At 43.5% G+C, this 18,458-nt stretch overlaps 1 protein-coding gene across 1 annotated transcript in view; it reads left to right on the top strand.

Annotated features, from left to right (window-relative positions):
• Positions 1-203: 203 nt before the first annotated feature.
• The window catches only part of cdh24b (cadherin 24, type 2b), a 146,233-nt gene continuing 127,978 nt past the window's right edge, over positions 204-18,458 (top strand). Inside the window, exon 1 of the mRNA XM_080485657.1 lies at positions 204-358. The gene's annotated coding sequence lies outside the window, so the exon portion shown is untranslated. The remainder of the gene's footprint in view (positions 359-18,458) is intronic.

Here is an 18,458-nt window from a genome sequence, read left to right as displayed (position 1 = left end):
TGATTATGAGTGATGATGGGCATAATACCAATATTAATCACTTCCGAGGGAGAGCAGTGATGAAGCGCTCAGGAGAGGACAAAGAGGCAAAACCGTGGAAATTAGAGGTGGGGGAGAAAAAAAACTTACCGTGAGATTTTCAAGAGTCGCGTTATTATTGAAAGAGAGAGAGGGGGGAAGAGAGAGAGAGCGAGGAAGAGAGAGAGAGAGAGAGAGAGAGAGGGAGCTGGAGAGAAGGAGGGAGACTGCGATCACAGGGTTTGTCCTTGTTGAACTCAGTTTTGTGACCGGTTGACGGGCTGAAGGAGCGACGGGCGAAGAAACTTCAGACTATCACGTCGGGATCGGAGCTCCAGAGGTAAATCCTGAATGCATTTGTCCAAAACCCAGACTATCCCGTCATTAGAAGGGTATTCACCTCGCTCCGACTGACTGAAGATCAGACCTATTTTCCCATCGCTTTCTATTTGGGAATTTCGTTCCCCCCTTCGTCTGCGCTTCGGCATCATCACCACCTGGTCTTTATCAGATATCACCTTTTTAAACATAAATTACGACACTGCTCCATTTAAATACAAATATGCGACGTGCCTTTCATTCTTTCAGTGAAATAGAGGCATGTGGTTTATTGTCGCGGCGGTCCAGATTCGTGCGTCTTTGCGAGACGCCGAAAGGTTTTTTTTTTTTTTTCTTCTTCTTCCTGCCGGTGTAAAAGTATACTTGTTCCATCTTAGCGTAAATATCCAAGTGAAATGTAGTTATAAGAAACATCATAGTGGAGTTGGATTTATTGCGACTGACACCGAACAGAGAGTCCTAATTGGGAGCCCTTGGTCAAAGAGATTGAAGACCTGTCCGTTGGCGCACAGCAATATGCGCTTTTATGTGGGGGAATTTCGCCGCTATAATAACTGTTGTGTACACTGACTGATTCTCTCATTGATCCCTTCATCGATTCCTGCAGATTTGTGGTCCATGCAGGCTATTCCTCTGACCGCAAGGTGAAGGGGACGTCACTTTCTGTGCAAATTGGACAGGCGCAATATTTTTACGCGTGCGAGCCGATTCCCGGCGGACGGCTGACAGACTGTCACGTACGGAGCAGCGACACTCCGGGGCATATTTTTTTTTTTACCTGCGCATCGTCTATATGTGCAAATTCGTCTGCGGTTCAGCGCGTCTTTAATGAGGTTGATCTGCGGCGAGTCGCTTCAAAACCCGCGGCTTAATTGCGTCCATTTATTACGCGACCCTATAAGTCGGTGGTGAGAAGTGTTTGGCTTCATATTCAGTCGTGTCGGTAATGCACTCGTGCCTTTGTAAAATGCAGTTTGTTTTTCTTTAAATCCTGTCAACATGTGTGATAATGTTTTGTTTTTGTTGTTTTGTGTGAGCATCCATTGCTCTTCTGGGAAATACATTTGCTTTAGATTTATGACCTGCCGTCTCAGGTTGTATCGATTATCACAGCCTGGCGTGTGTTTTTGTGTGAGTGCAAGAGCAAGAAAAGTCGGTCTGCCATCTCTATATATAATTTTTCTGATGTTGTAGAGAGCACAGCAGGCTTTTGATACAGTCATTTCTGCAGCTTGGTCAATTCTCAAGTGGAAAATCTTTGCTCTTATGGTCCCTTGTTGAACATACACATAACCCCCCCCCCCCCCCCCCCCCCCCCCCAAAAAAAAAAACCCAACAACAAATGTGATACATGAATGACTTCCAATATATTGCACACACTCATATGCATGATGGGCCTTAAGCGACTATAATGGGACTGATCAGTGTGGGGCATGTTTATGTATGTGAAAAGCTCATGTTTTATGCATGACTGTTGCACCAGGGTACATGGATACAATCAGCTCAATATGAGTGAACACCATGGCTCTATATTTGTTTATGTGTATATGCATAAATGATGTGTGTGTTTTTCAGTGTGCTTATTCATGTGTATCCTTAAGTGTGCTTGTGTGTATCTGTGCCTGGACCAGCTATGACATTGTGAGGTTCTTCTTTTCAAAGAAATGAAGGCAGCGAGGGAGCGGAGCGATTGAACAGCCTCGCTCCTCTCCTAATGCGCATAAGAGAAAGAATGTGGCAATCTGCGCATTAGCATTCAGCTATTAACTGTTTACACCAAATAGCAACTGCATTTCTCCTGATGGAGAGCAGAGAGCTGAAGGAAGATGGGACGGAGGGCAGAGAGAGGAGGAGAAAGGAGGTTAGGAGATATAAATTGATAGGAGGGGCAGTTATGGGGAAAAGGGGGAGTAGATGAAAGGTGGACAGGGGTGTACGGGTGGGTGTGAAGATGAGGAAAGATTAAAAGAACGACTTCAAAATGTCTAGTGAGTGGGAGGAAGATGGCGAAGAAGCGTGAGGGTAGGTGGTGGTGGAAAAAGACGAGTAGCTTTGAGTCTGACTTATGTTGGTGATAAAACTGCTGGTTGAATCAAAGCTGAAAAGAGTAGTGATGCTGTTGTGACAAGAGAGGGACACAGCAAATACCATTAGCGGACATTACTGTGTGTTATGGCCGACAGTAAGGGAAGGGTTGTGGATAGATGGGGGCTTACCAGGAGATGGGAGCCTGAAAAAAAGCTTTGAAAGGAAAAAGGACATAAAAAAGGTGTTTGAGTTCAGAGAAGAAGCAACAGAATCTCAAACAAATTCTGAATTCCGGTCTTGAATGAAGATTTTCTCAAGCCATTTCCACCCGTCAGTCTTGCACAAGCGTGTTGTCTCTTTTGCCTCCAGTGGCTTGTAATGCTTTGCCAGAAAGACAGGATGTCTTTGCTTGGAGATTCAATCAGATTCCATCAACGGCGTACCCTCAAAGATTTTACAGATGCATCCAAACATGCTGATCGTCACTCTGTGGGGAGAAATAATGCCTTCACGTGTAAACCCCCACATGGGAAGCACACACGGGGGACATGATAAATGATCAGTGAGGGTCTATTTCTTTTTGATTCCCTCCTAATGAGAATGGGAGAACCCCCAAGATGAGCACCCATGGGGGATTTTCTCCTCAGACAAAGTGTGTGGCAGTAGACGGACGTGTACCATTCATTAGCTGACAATTCAGTGAAATGAATCAGACAACACGGCCTCCTAGGGATCCTCTTGGAGAACAAGGAAATGAATGTTTAGTGCTCAAGACATGAGCGTTCCCCAGGGCCCTCACGCACAAAGATAATGCTATGGCAGAATTCCCTTTCTGATTGTTTCAAGCAGGAAAGGAAACAAGGAGCTTCCAGGATGTAACATAGTCTTAGATCGTGCTCGTACCCTTTTCTTGCTTTTCAAGCGCAGGGGAAAATGGAAAGAGCTATATAAAGCCTGAGACAAAATACTTTCCCTCTGGTGTCAGTCTTTTGAAGGGAGAGTGAAAAGCCTCCGTGACTCTGCAGTGACTTTGTGCAAAACCGAATCTCAACTATATCATCTCCAATTACCTACTCAAGGCAGTTGAGTGACGAGCCATTTTTCATCCATATGTGATGCTCCCGTTAAACTCCAGATAGATGTGGAGTATGATGTACTATACCTTCCTCCAGTGCCCTTTGATGGTGATTGCACATCAAAGGAGAGGCAGACACTTGATTGCTGATGCAGAGTTTTCAAGAAGGAAAATTCGCCAACGGTTTCACTGCAAGGATCTCCCAGGAAAAGTGTGGGATTTAGCTTGAACATCCTTCACGCTTTTTAGCCCACCGTCCCACAGTACTGTACTGTGTCCCCCAGAGCTGTTAGACTGAAAGCTGAGCAGGACAGGCTGACCCCAGCCTTAACAGCCCTATGTCGGGACGTAGAGCCACTCTCTCCCCAGTGGTGATGGGAGAGAGGGAAGGGAGGGGGTCATTTAGAGGAAATGGCTATGTCTGGGAGTGCAGAGTTTTTCCTCGGTGGGATGGGGCTGCAGAGTCTGTCACGGTCTGCTTGCTCTCAGACCAACACCGCTGTTTACTTGCATGCACGTGGCAATGCAGACAGGTGGGCATTCATATATGCAAGCTCAAACTCGAGTGAGCGCACAGACGCTTGTCTGGAAGTTAAAAAAGTCATGCATAATCTCTGTCTAAAAGCAAATGAAATACACATAGACATGATTATTTCAATTTCAATTTTTCTCCTCTTCCACAAGGAATGAAAATATAGAGGCGCATACTCTATCTTCTGCCAGCAGGGGGTCTGTATTACCAGAGATGGACTGAATCTCTGAGCAGGACATTAGATTGCTGGAGTCAACTCCCAGCTCTTTGTTGGATAGCTGTTTGGATGGGTGGGATGAAGGAGGACTCCAGTGATAAGAGTACAGCAGCTCGCTGCACTGGAGAAATTATTATACAGAAAGACAGGAGGCTGCTCCAGGCGGAGTGTGTGCGTGTGTGCGCGTGTGCGCGTGTGCTGTGTATTTACATTTATACCCCACTGTGTGGAAAAGGAAAAAGAAAGAGGGCAAGAGAGTCAGACATTGACAGAACGAGAAAGCTTATATGACTTTTGGTTGTACGAGTGTTGTGGACTCGGTGATACTGACTGAAGTATCAGAGGAGGAACCTTAAAAGAATCTTTGCTCTAGTTACTTATGATGGAAACTTGAGTTTGAGCCAGGAATGGAGCTTTTGCTTCCAGTTCTTTTGCAAGGTGCACAGATGTTGAGTAAGTACATGAAGGAAGACCACTTGGCAACAACTGATCAGACTTCCAAAGTCCCTAAAGTGAAAAAAAAAAAATAAATAAATAAAAAAAGTGAAAGAGAAGGAGCTGAAATCAATGCTGGGATGACTTTTTTTTTTTTTTCCAGTTGCAAGTAGTATAAGCGATTACAGGGTTCACATCTGTTACTATATTACATTACTAATCCTTCTCATGCTCCATTACTTCAAGCATTTCAGTACATCATGGTCATGTAGAAATTTGGGGTCTGCATTAAGTCAGCCATTGTTCTCTTGCACAGCTCAAAAAGGAAAAAAAAGACAATATTCCCTCCGCATAGCTGAAAATTTAAACCTACTTTATGACCAATGGGCCAACAAATCTGTAGTTGCTTCACTTGCATGTGTTTGAAAGACCAGTTCATGTATAGTCGCATTTGTTGTCGAGTTACATTTATATTTTGTTATATGTATTATTCAACTGCCTACATTGTTCAAGTCCACCATTAAATACAACCGATTCTTGCCAAGATCTCTCTTCAGCAGCTTGTGATACACAAGTTTCACCTTAACGTATCAACAGTAATATCAGCCTCGGTTACTTGAGAGGACTCAAACATTTATGACTTATTGATTTACTTTCCTCTGCAGCAGAACTTTCGATAAGTCCTTTTCAAATCACATCCAAGCTTTTCATAAAATGTTCCTTCGTTTTGTATGTAGATTTTGTTTGGCAGATCTTGCTGAGGAAACAAAACTCACTCACACACACTCCTTTTGAATCATGAGTCATGGTGGTGGGAGGACTGAGGTGTACCAGCGAAGGAACGGATTAAAGCATGGGCATATCGTTCACACAGCCCGGATTGCATTACTCTCATGAATGAGGATAATGAGGATGGGATCCATGAGGGGGGTCAAATCTCACCGAGCTGCATGGAAATGAGGGAGGCAACAATTAGTGCTTTTGTGCAGGGAATCTGAAATCGTAACATTGAATGTTAAATTAGATTTTCTCTATTTAGACCTCATATTGACGCGATTAGTTTTAAAACACACGATGGAGAGGGAGTTTTCAATTTTACAGCTTTCACTGGATTCCCATTTGCTTGTCCTTATTCCTCAAGCCATAAGCACATATGAAATTGAAGGCACTAACTGTCTCTCCTGAAATAATTTCACCATGGTTTAGCGCAGTTTAGAGGGACTTTAATAAGCTCTGCAACAAAAGGTGCCAATGACTGTAACCACTTTTTTGGAATTAAATTTATCATACTCAGGAAATTAACTGTTTTTCTGAACAATTGCTTTTGAATGAAAAAAGCAAAAGTGCCTGTGCCGAAGTGAGCTCATATTTTTTGTTGCAATATTTATCACTTGTGTGTTTTGGCTCAACTTTATCGCTGCTTCCAGGGTTTCTGGCAAAAAATGATGTGCGTGCCTGAGGTAGGAGTGACTGTGTAGGTGTTTGCTTGGGCTGGTGGTGATGTGCATCTGCACGGCTGCTTGTATTGGCTGCAGATGTGTGTGTGTGTGTGTGTGAGTATGTGCATGTGCATGTGTGTGAAGGTGTCGATGGAAGACCATGACAGAATGAAACCTACAGCATAAGCTGCCACCCCTGACATGAGTCCTGTAGGAATTGACTAAATCCTATTGTAAATTTGCCTACTCCATGAAGATAATTGGCTTATTCCTGTGTTAAATAGCCGGTCCTACAGGACATGGACTGGGCTTAGCATGCACTGTGTAGACAGTGTGTCTGTTCCTCTGCTTCTTAGGGACTAAGAGGCACATTACATACTGAATTACTATATGACAATGATGAACTGATAGCTGCAGTGCCCAGCCCAGAGCTCCTGTGCAGGGACTAACATGCGCCGGAGTCTGCAAGGGCACAAGCCCCATTCCCATAAGGTGCTGCTCTTAGAAACGACTTTATATACGTCTTGCAGCTTGACGTATAAAGGTAGTTACACAGACAGGCTAGTTAAGGGACAATCTGCACATCCAAGACTTCAGAGCAACATTTCTCATGCGTGGTAAAACTCTCAATTTCAGGGTTTTATGCTCAAGTCTATACAACAGTTTCAGTCTACCGTTGAACTTGTATGAGGAGAAAGTGTTGCATAGCCTTACCAAAATCATTATTCACACATCAAACACAATCTGGGTTTCACTCTTTTCACTTTGAAGAGCCTTCCTCATCACCCCGGTGCCTAAAGGAGACACAACAGACAATTGTGTTCACATGCATACATGAAGACAAGCTTACATGTGGCTCCTTTTATGCACATTTTAACCTCGTAGTTGCTCAGTAACCACACTAACAGCAGTTGACTCCGTTTCTTGGCCCCTGGGCATCTGTGTAGTGATGAACCTAGCTCCAGCTGATCCAGTAGCTCAGAAGGGGAGAGTGGCACCGAAATACTCAAACCAGAAAATGATAGATTCAGAGATGGATGAATTGTCAGCGGATGTGCAGCTGTTCGAGTTCGTGTGTTCGCGTTTGCGTGTGTGTGTGTGTACGTGTGAGTGTGTGTGCGTGTGTATCCGTGAAGCACACATAATTCTGGGACATGACCGAAAACTGTCTAGTTAGAGAGCATCAGGAAATGGATGAAAGGGAGAATTCCCTGCACGTGGTGAGAGGAACGAGATGGAGCTTAAAATGCATCATCTGTGTGTGTCCTGATAGCTGCTCAGTTGAACAAAGACAACTGAGACACAGTGACTACGATACGAAACTGGAGCAGTGTGTCTGTGAAAATACGCCGGACATGCTGTGAAGTGAAATGGTTGAATGCATCTTTTTAAAGGTTGACTGATGATATTGAGCTGATTTCAAGGCATCTCTTTGGGGAGCGTCTCTCAAAGCTAAAAAAAAAAAAATAAATATACAGAAATAAAGGAAATATTTGATTGCACATGTCTTACTGTCAAATCTTATTGACAAATATCATCAGTTTTTGTCTGATGTGATACACTTTAGCCTCCTACATGGAGCAAACGACCCCCATTGGTTGTGTAATAGATCTTTTCATGCGTACTTCGCAGGATGTGTCCTTGTGTAAAGGTGTGTTTGTGTGTGTGTGTGTGTGTGTGTGTGTGCGTGTGCATCGCTGCATTTTGCAGGCTCTTCAGGATTGCGAGAGGGCAAGCCACCGCGCATGAGGTTCATCAGTAGTGTAATTAATGTACTGCAGTTCAGTTGTCATGCGTGATATTTCAGGGCTGTGATCTACTTGAGAAGGCTTTTTGATGAATGGCCAATTAGAAGCAGACTCCTCATGCCTGGTGGCTGACTGATCTCTTTTTAATGGCACTCCTGTTTCTTTGATAAAACACAAAATGAATCATCGATACCCTGGCCCCGAGGAGCACTGAGCCCAGAATTTAATTGTAATTAGGTGTGTAGCAGCAGCGGTTTTGGGTGGAGCATGAGCTGACGTGTGTGTGTGTGTGTGTGTACGCGTGTGTAAAGGAGTGTGTAAGTGCACTTTTGCGGTAATGGCGGTCAGTCTCGGTCCCAGTCTGAAGCACACGGCTGCTTTCCCCAAGCATTATATATAATTTAGTGGTTATGTGTTTTTATCTTTGTTGGCCTGTCCACATTATCTACACTGACCCATTCAGTGTACTTTTCAGCCACACCGCATAAATTTGGCGGTCCAGCTGTGTGTGGTTACAACAACAGCAATCAAGTCTTATTGTCGATGCTTTCCTCTGTTTGATTGCTATTAAAGAACTCTTCAATTAGGCCTGGCAAGTTTCCCTTCCGAGAAAACCGATGCTTAAACTGTGTTGCTGTGTTTTTGATGTTTCATCAAAAAGTCTCATTTTATATGCATAATTAAAGCTACAGAAATAAAAAAATAAATAAAAAAAAAAGAGACGAGAGGCGAAAAACAGCTCTAAACGTTCAAAGAAATACAAAGTCTCTTTTCTTCCTTATTTGCCAGCTTCTCAGGAGATGGCCGAGATGTATTTGCTGATACTTAGAAGGGGGTGTTGAGGCAGGGGGGAGGCGGTGGGGGGTGTTGGGTGGTTGGGGCTGGGGGTTGTTTGAAAAAAAGCTGTGAAAACACACCGCGTAACAATCTGAGCAAGCAGCGGCATCTTGAACCAAAGAGCCCACCAGGAGCTTGTGGACCACCCAGCAGGCAGAAATGATCTTGGCTACGCCTTTTATTTTTGCTGTAGTTTTTTTTCTTCTGAATCTGCAGCCACTGGAGATTTCTCTGCTTCCCTAAGTGAAGAGAAGAGGTTGAGAATGAGGTGATTAGTGCTGTCAAAATGTCACTGCAGCCCCCGCTGATGTTGGAGGGAGGGACAGTAATCTTATAATTCATTGCATGAAACTGCAGGAGTGTGTCTCTTTTACCTGCCTGCCCGAAAACGGCTCATACATTATGAGCCACTTGGATTCTCAGGGTTTATGTGTACTTTCCTCAGCCTCTGTTTGCAACTTCAGCACACAATGTGACACGGTTCCGAGCTGAAATTGCTCAGCGGACCTTTCACATTTGGTCACAATGGGAGCTTGCTCGGCAGGTAGGCACTTGGGGAGATACAGAGGAATCTTATTTTGTGGATTTAGACTTCATAAACATCATTATCATCTCCCTGACCTTGAGTTGCGTTGCTGTTCAGTGTCGACCCCAATTTTGTTGGAAACCTTGAATGGAGATGCGCCATGGTCTCCTGGGCACACGAGCAATCCAGTCAACAAAGACTTCTCTCTCTTTTTTCTTTTTTTTTTTTAAAGAGAGGAGTGTTTGGCATGTTGGCCTGCATGCGCTATGTGTGTCTGAGAGAGGGTGCGCAACGACGTACGTGCGCTGACTCAGTAATCTTTGTAGCCTGCACCCTGGAACCGTCAGCATCTTTCCTCCAAACAAAGTTTTCTGACTGTGCCTCTGCCAGATTTAAACTGTGTTGAACATTAGTGTAACAGCCCACGCTCTTAGAATACAGATTTGTTCTTGAGTGCACGCCAAATGGCCTCTATATTTTATGAGCCTTCTCTCCACTAACATACTGTCTTGAGACTAATTATCATGGTCGCACTCAAACACAAAGCTCGTTTATTATTGCATTGACATCACATTTGTTTTGGCTTGGCCTACATGGCGGGGACTTCACAGAGCTACAATGCCGGAATCATGTTTTGAGCTTGACGGAGCATGCCTTGGATGGAGAATCTGTTCCACCGTACGTCGAACACGGTGCGAGACAGAAAGGTTGTTTGTTCTTTACAGTCTTGTCGTTCATCTCTCTTTAAGTGGACCGTAATTTCTTTCTTTCCCTTTTTTTTTTGTTCCTGTTGTGAGCTGCTCGCTGGGGAGTCAAGCTCAATTCTTGGGAAGCCGTTTTCCTCCCTTGCTCTTGCCCTAGAAATGCCTTCATACTTTTTTATTATCATAATACTTTCCCCCCCAGCATACTGTATCTGTACACTTATTCCAGCTATTTTTACACACACTGCAAGACGATTAATAAAAGCCTGAGTAATGTTGGTCTGAAGAAATGGAAATGGTGCATGAGGGCTTGAAAATCTGAAGGAACTTTTAATAATTGATGCACAATATCATCGTCATTATTATTATTATTGCTAATTTTGTAATGTTTCTTTCCTAGTTCTGCTTCCAGTTATCATCATCTGCATATAGAAAATGTCACCTTATTTAAAGAAACTCGAACCTGGCATTAGAAGATCCGTTTGCATTTTACCAATCTACCGTTGTCATTGAATTTGCCAACTTATTCTCGTCCAAGATCAGAAGGGCGCCAGAGTCTATTCCAGCACGCACGAGGCTGAAGGAAGGAAATATCCCAGGCAGGCTGCCAGTGTATCACAGGCTGAGAACAGATGCACAAAAGCAGCCTCCTAATGACGGGGGCATGGTGCAAACTGTGAGGCTTTCAGGAGAATAAAAAAATAGATAAAAAAAATTAATAAAAAATAACGTTTTGGTTTCACGTCTAAGAGTAGAGAATTTCCACTTAGTAAAACATTTGTAAATACAGTTATGACTTTGACACAATCCAGCGATGAAGAAAAAGACTGCCCCTCATGAAATTGCCGCACACCTACATCTTCGCCTCTTAATCCACAACAAACCCACACAGGTGCTCTCGTCTAATTGGCCGACTGGACAGAATGAATGCGGTTGTCTAACCAGCTTCATTCCTGTCCTCTGACTCTCCACCCACATCATCCAGATTAGCTTCTTAAAAAAAAAAAAAAGATGTTCTGTCTGTCTTTGGTTGTCTTCGAGAAACAGCCACCTGGATACTCGGGTAAGGATGGATACATGTTCTCGGTGCACAGCCGGGTCACAATGATGAGAAATGGCATGGCTTTGAATCTCCTTCTTAAATATTGAATACTTTATTAATTGCAGAGGGAAATTCTTCTAATTGGTTCATGCAAATATAATGAGTAAAAAGTAATAGTAAAACAGTCTAATTTAAATTATCAAATCTTTCACCGTCAGCAGGTTGCAAATGTATATTTGAATCTACCTGTGAACTATATCAGCGTGTTCTGCAGAAGTAAAATAATTAGCTGCAATTTACCTTTGATCCATTTATATTTCTTGCCCGCAGTGAATTTCTTCTCTCCAAATAATGACGAGGCTTATTGTTGTTTTTCCCACCGCTTGGTATTTAGTTTTTGCATTTTGAACACTACACATGAAAGACCTTGAGGATGTCCGCCACAAGAAAAGATTTAATCACCAATAATAAGTAAAATCACCTGTGTGAGTTTGTTGGGCTCCTGAAGCAGATGCTGTTGTGCAAAACAGCTGAATTTCATTGTTATCACTCAACGCCATATCAGCCGTATTAATGCTTAATATACTCTGACGGATCTATTTCTGTTAGCACAGGGGTTGATTATGTATCATTGCACACCAGATGGCAATAATATTTAATCTTGTTGCAAAGGTCAAACAAGGCAAATTGCATTTAAAGCTGTTTAAGTAAGATGGTCTTGAATTACAATTAGAGGAGCATTGAAATGTGTTACTTTTTCATCAAAAGACCTGCACAGTATTATGATTTATTTATTTTTTACGCTTTTTTTTATGTTTCCACTCTTTAAAAACCCATGAGTGACACATCATTTAAAGGCCTCGAGCAAACGCAACTTGAAGTCTAGCTCCACAGGAACAGATTGTCCTTATAGCTGCTTGACATTTCTCCATTCCACAGGTAAATATGTCCTGGAATTTTTCAAACATAACAATTACATATCCCCATGCACCTGATGACTGAGGTGTTTGCACACCTGCCCGCGGTCCCTCGTGCGTGTCTGTGGGTGAGCAGCATCCACTCCCGCCCTCTGTCCAAGTGTTTGTCATCGATGATCGCAGGCAGTGATGACTACGCTGCCGACGTACAGCTGACTCCCACAAACTGACTCATAAATTTTTTGGCTATTTATGTCTTAACACTTTGCACAGTAAAACGTTTTGTTTCCAATTAGGCAATTGAAGCGAGGCTGAACACCTAATAATAATTTTGCTCTGCATAATGTGAAGTGCCTGTCTCCTCCCAACAGCGGAGTGGGTAAACTCCGCCAGATCAGTTCTTCTACTTCTTGACTTGTGTTTGATGTGTTTTCACAACATCAGGTTGACATGTTTTCAGTTTTTTATGTGTTCCTGTGTTGTCCCAACAACATATGCGCTAACATAATCCTCTGTTCTACTTTTGTCACCCTCTCTTCATATGCGCATTTGTAGATTTGCTGTGACACACACAATATGGCAAATGCCAGCAAAAACAAAAAGACACGGTGAGATACCTCTCATCTGTAGATGCTTAAACGTGCACAAATACGAGCCTGATGTACATCCCCCAATTCTCTGCTTACAGAGATGCAGTGGGAACAGCTGGAGAGAAAGCAAATGTGTAAGCAATGTGTGGGTGTTCTGGTGTGACACATCTGGGTAAAGCGACACGAGGGGGTCCTGACAGAAACGGGCTGAGTGAAAGCCTGTTCCTTTTGTGCTCCGTCATGCTGAGGCTCCTTCTACATGCCTGCCTTCCGCCGCCTGCCTGATGCTCCCGTTAGCCATTAGGTAATCCGATTTTCGGTGTGTGTGTGTGTGTGTGTGTGTGTGTGTGTGTGTGTGTGTGTGTGTGTGTGTGTGTGTGTGTGTGTGTGTGTGTGTGTGTGTGTGTGTGTGTGTGTGTGTGTGTGTGTGTGTGTGTGTGTGTGTGTGTGTGTGTGTGTGTGTGTGTGTGTGTGTGTGTGTGTGTGTGTGTGTGGGAGCGCACTTCCATTTTGCCGTGCGGTATGAAGTGCAAGCGCCTGTGGCGCAGGCCTTGGAAATATGTGCACGCATGAGAAATGACACTGGGTGACATGAAGGATGGAAGGTGTGAGATTAAAAGGACACAACACAAGGGCGTGAGAAAAGAAGCGGCAGACTCGGAGTTCCCTTTGTGCTTGAAATGGACAGAAAGTTCGGTTGATGAATGAGCGCGTCACCGGCATCAGTGCAGTGTGACCATGGAGATGACAACGGGGGCATCAGTGAGCACAAACGATTTCCATTTTGTGTTGAATTCCATTCCTGTGTTTCTCTTGCCATCATGTGCGTCAAGGTTAGCTCATAAGTTTTGCTCTGAGTGAATGTGTGTTGAAATCAAACATCGGTCGCGCTTGCAAAGGGGGGTGTGTGTGTGTGTGTGTGTGTGTGTGTGTGTGTGTGTGTGTGTGTGTGTGTGTGTGTGTGTGTGTGTGTGTGTGTGTGTGTGTGTGTGTGTGTGTGTGTGTGTGTGTGTGTGTGTGTGTGTGTGTGTGTGTGTGTGTGTGTGTGTGTGTGTGTGTGTGTGTGTGTGTGTGTGTGTGTGTGTGTGTGTGTGTGTGTGTGTGATCCCAGTGGGGATTGTATTTCGGTCGGTCAAGCCTGACAGATAACAGCCCACCATGCTCGTCACATCTATTATTGAGGGGACGGGAAATTGATCGACTCTAACGGTGAATGTTACCCTCCCTTCCTCAATGCCTTGCCTCACTTCCTCTTTCTTCCCTCACTGCTGCTGTGCCCCCTGTCTTATTCGTCCTCCATCCATCCCTTCTTCCTACCAGACTCCCTGCTGCTGTTGTTTTCAGTCCCCCTATTGCCTCCCATCTTTTCTTTCTCATCAGGCCCGTCCCACTTCCCCCACAGAGAGCTCATCCTATTTGCCTTTTCTGTCTCTTTTTTTGGATCCGCTTTGTCTCCATCCTCATTTTTCCAAGCCAAACTTCAGAATGCATACAACCACGCTGTCTCCGTTTCTCAATTGCCAGCGCAATTTGATTTCTAGTTTCTGGCAATCTCTGTGTTGAAGTTCCTGTGTATCAACACAACCAATTCCTCTTCTTCCTCAGACTGTATAAACTTCTTTCACCCTCATTCTCTGCCACACTGCTCTCCCTCTTGTTCTCCCCTCACTCATCAGCCGAAAATCACGACTCCGGCTTACCTTTGATCACACTCCCTGGGAACTCTTCATTGCAGAAAGTCAAGTATTTTATCTTTGTTGTGTGACAATTCAACTCTGGAGAAAAAAAAAAAGAAGAAAAAAAAAACATGTGCTGCCAGCCAACACGGCTGTTTGCGTCCCGAATATGTGGTGCAGAGAAGAAGAAAGCCTAATTTGAGCTCAATTCATCATGGCAAGATTGCCCTGCATTTATTGATAATTGCTTTTTTCCGTTTAAAGGGATGGCGTTTAAACCATCAGTCGTGTAAACATGAGAGATGCAGCTGTTGCCGCAATTAACTTCTCACTTTCCCTAATGAAAGGATTAATCCGCCAGCAAATCTCTCGGCTTCCTTTCAAATGCCAAGCCCCCATTCAGCTCGTTGCCAGTGGAAGAAAGGCGGCCCGTGTCGAATAAAATGGGACTATCTATAACCGGCGCCAAAAGTCACATTTAGCTCAGCCTGGTGTCACATCATCAGGGTCCCTTTACTGCTGGGAAACAAGAGAGACCCTTAACCAACTGCTGTTTGATGATTTCCTGAGCGCAGCCTTTTGCAATCGTCTGTTTTCACTGCCAGGCCTCTCGGCAGCGCCACCTCCGCAACCCTGCCCCCGTCCCCCTTTTCTTCCCCGCCGATTGAGCGTTCCGATTGCTCCGATCACTTCGCTCAGCACCCCGAAAACACACCACTTGTCAAAATCCTTCAGAATGAACGACCTCAAGTGCTTTACTTTCCGCAGACAGTTGAAAGTCAGAAAGTGAATAGCTGTCTCCTGTTGGAATAAGATGTGCCTGGACAGCCGTGGCTGAATGACAGCCCGTTGAGGATGGGGCAGCGGCTCAAACTAAATCTTTGAAGCCATTGATCGGGTGTATCGATCACTTTTTCTTCTTTGCGAACACAGAGACTGCAGGACAGGTGTGGAGATGACCAGATAGATCAAATCCATAACGATGTCAATCATCCTCCCTTTCCTCGTCTGGTCATCGATTGGAAGAAAAAACAAAAAAACGACGCTGTCATTGTTAACATTTGCCAAAGCTTAGTTTAAACGTGCTGCTTCAGATTGTCTGATCACAGTTCAAACAACTCCAGGAGCTTTACAAAGTCAAATGAACTTAATACAAGCAATGCACGGCACAACCAGTTTTTGCTTCTGCAGTATGCAATTGACAGATTTTGGTGGCTAATGAAGATAATAACGATTAAAATGTATAAAGCAGTCATCAAAGAAGATAACCTTTTTTTCTTCTTCTTTTTATCAGACAGTCAGTGTGTGATTGACATACTCTCACATCCAGCCTGTTTGGTTTTGACAAGTCAAGCTCTGGTGCTCTGTAGCTGCAGTTCACACAGGCCAGTGTCAAGATTTTTCAGTCAAACTCCGGAGAGGACACCAAGTAACTAGACCGAACACTTTCCAGTGAGCCAGTGCGGTTCGTCTGCTTCATAAAAAGGAGGAATGAAGCAGTACATTAAGCCGCCAGCACTCATACCGAGTGAAACTACTAACTAAGCCACCCTTCAATGTGGGGATGTCAAAACCATTCATAGATTTGCTTAGCTTGTAAACAATGTATCATCAGTTGGCGTGTCATTCATTGTATATGGAGTTGAAAGGCACATACTTAATTATTCTTGTATTCCTTAATACAAATGACCATTATTAGAAAAGAAAAAAAAAGTAAAATGCCTTTTGCCAGAAATTAGGATGTACTTCAGTTCCGGTGCCACAAGCCAAGATTGAGTTGAAAGACTTATAATTTATCCCGCAACCAGCCACCAGGAGGTGAATTAGTTTTTGGCTTCACTTTTGATGCACTGTTACTCACCCATGTTGCTATTAGTCAGAGCCCAATTGAGCACAGTTTATTTGAGTGGCTTCCTGACAAAAAGTGGGTGACCACACAGTAGCTGCTTCCCATCTGCTACAAAATGAGTCTTTTTTTTTTTTTCTTTTCCTAATTCTTGTCTGTGTATTTCTATGATATACATCATCCAGTTACAGTGCTGGCTGGTATTGATGGTAGAGTGTGTTGTTATTCTTGTCATCATTTGTGTTGATGAATAAATGCATGGTGTGACGCAAAGTGTGGCGTGACTCGCTGCCACTCACCCGAGTGAGGTTTTTATCAAACGTGTCTGTGGTGTTGCACAGTGATATCATCAAAACTGGCCACATGAAATAGTTATTCATGCTGGCTTTACTGGACCGACTCCTCGCTCTATTTTCTAGGAATGGGCACATAAAAGGCAACATTTTCATTTTTTTGCTTGACCAAATGAGCTGGACCATAAGTGTGAGAGTGCTCTTAGCCGATCTATTTAGCACCCAGCAGAGTGCAACCAATACCCTGAAAACCATCCTAAACGAGCCAGTTGGAATAGACAGTTCTAGCAGAGTTTGTTGAACCATATCAAGCGAATAAGCTTGGAAAACATGCAACAATGTCACATTTAAAAGATTGATTCCAGGCTTCTTTAAAAACAGGGACTCCTCTATTTAGCTACATTACCTGTGTGAACTCATTTATTGGGCTTCACCCACCACCATATACTTTATTAGTCTATTGATTGTCTGGGAGAGCTTTGGCTAAAGCAGCCATTATTGGCCAGGCCTGGAAGGCCTGTTGTTAACTGGCTGCACTGTTGTTTAAATTATCATCTCTATGGCAGTGAAGCCATAACAATTTAAATTCATTATTCTGTCTTGTTTGTTTTGTTGTTTGGGGACCTGTGGACTATTTTCTTCATTTCTATTCTATTTGCATGCATTATTGAAATGGTCTGTTTAATAGTGCTTACTGAAGTGCACATTACAGGTTACATCTCTAAGACTGATTTTATACAGCGGGAGCTAAAAAGAGAAGGACTTTTAACCGAGATGAACACAGTTTTTATTTATGCATTTCTCCGAGTTTGTGTCTTGTGTTCAGTTTGTTCCGCTTGAGATAGATGAAGTGATATTTGAAGGGGGATTAAGCATCAGCTGGTGTACAGATTCATAAACAGCTATTGTCTTGATCCCTGGCTCACAAACCCCTTTATCTTTGTCATTGTTAGCGTCTCTGTATCGCTACCTATTGCTCTGGCAATCCTCCAGTTATAATCTCAATTTAGAGCTCCTCTGACCACAGCAGTGGCCAGCAAATTTTAAAGCTCAAGATTACACAACTGCCCTTCTCTGTATCTCAACCTCTTCATCTCTCACTCTCTCTCCACTAATCCAAGTATCTTATCTCTCAGCTTTGACTGTCGCCCAACTGTCTAATTCTTTCTCTCACTGTCTGTCTATTCCACCTCCCTCCCTCCCTCCCTCCCTCCCCCTCCCCCACAGCACCACACCACCCAGCTTCTTATCCTCTTTTTCACATTTAGGGCTTCAGATTGAGTTTATTTGTATGACAGGCGATCATCAACAAAAGCTGCAAAGCGTAATGGCCACACACACACACACACACACACACACACACACACACACACACACACACACACACACACACACACACACACACACACACACACACACACACACACACACACACACACACACACACACACGCAGTGTCTTTCACAGCTGAATGAGCATTCACTCTCGGCGTGCTCCGTTCATTCTGTCTGGAAAGGAAGAGAGAGAGAGAGAGGAGAAGTGGCTCACTCGGACCTCAGCAGATAGAAACTAATGACTGTCTGATTAATTCATTAGCCAGACACTTGATTCCGAAGCCGCTGGAGTCATAGCTGTTTACTTTTATTTCACCTCAACCTCATGCACACACTCAACAAATATACTCTGGCTTTCTCTTCCCCACTCTTTTTTTTTTTTTTTCCTACTTCATTTCTACAGACTAAAAATAACAACAGAAATTATTGTTTTAAGCTTGCCAAGGGAAGATGACACTGTCCTAAAGCACTGTTTGGCTGGATCTTAGAGACTTGTTTTTATCATATCAAATTCTTTGTCTTACTCACAAACTTTGATTTTGGGATGCCCACAGCTGTGGAGGTGAGCACTTTTTTTTACAGTCTTACTGGGCTAAGAGCAGAAACCACAGTTAATAGAATCAGATCATCTAAATAACATTTATTTTGCTTGTTGTAACACGGATTAGAGTGTAATAGACAACTTCCCCTACGCTTGAGCCCTTAAGGCCTTATTAATGATATGTGTAAATAGTGGAGAATCTCTGTTGTACCCTCATTTGCATGAAGATAATAAATGCAGCATACAAGACATGGTTAAGGTTTGGCTGCAGAAAACTCTCCTGTTAGTGAACAATGACACTGTTAAACAATATTTTGCCCA

Source organism: Lipophrys pholis, assembly GCF_963383615.2.
Source record: "Lipophrys pholis genome assembly, chromosome: 1".
NCBI classification, from domain to species: domain Eukaryota; kingdom Metazoa; phylum Chordata; class Actinopteri; order Blenniiformes; family Blenniidae; genus Lipophrys; species Lipophrys pholis.
Note: the sequence above shows the minus strand (reverse complement) of the source record. Positions and strands in the feature narration are given on the sequence as shown.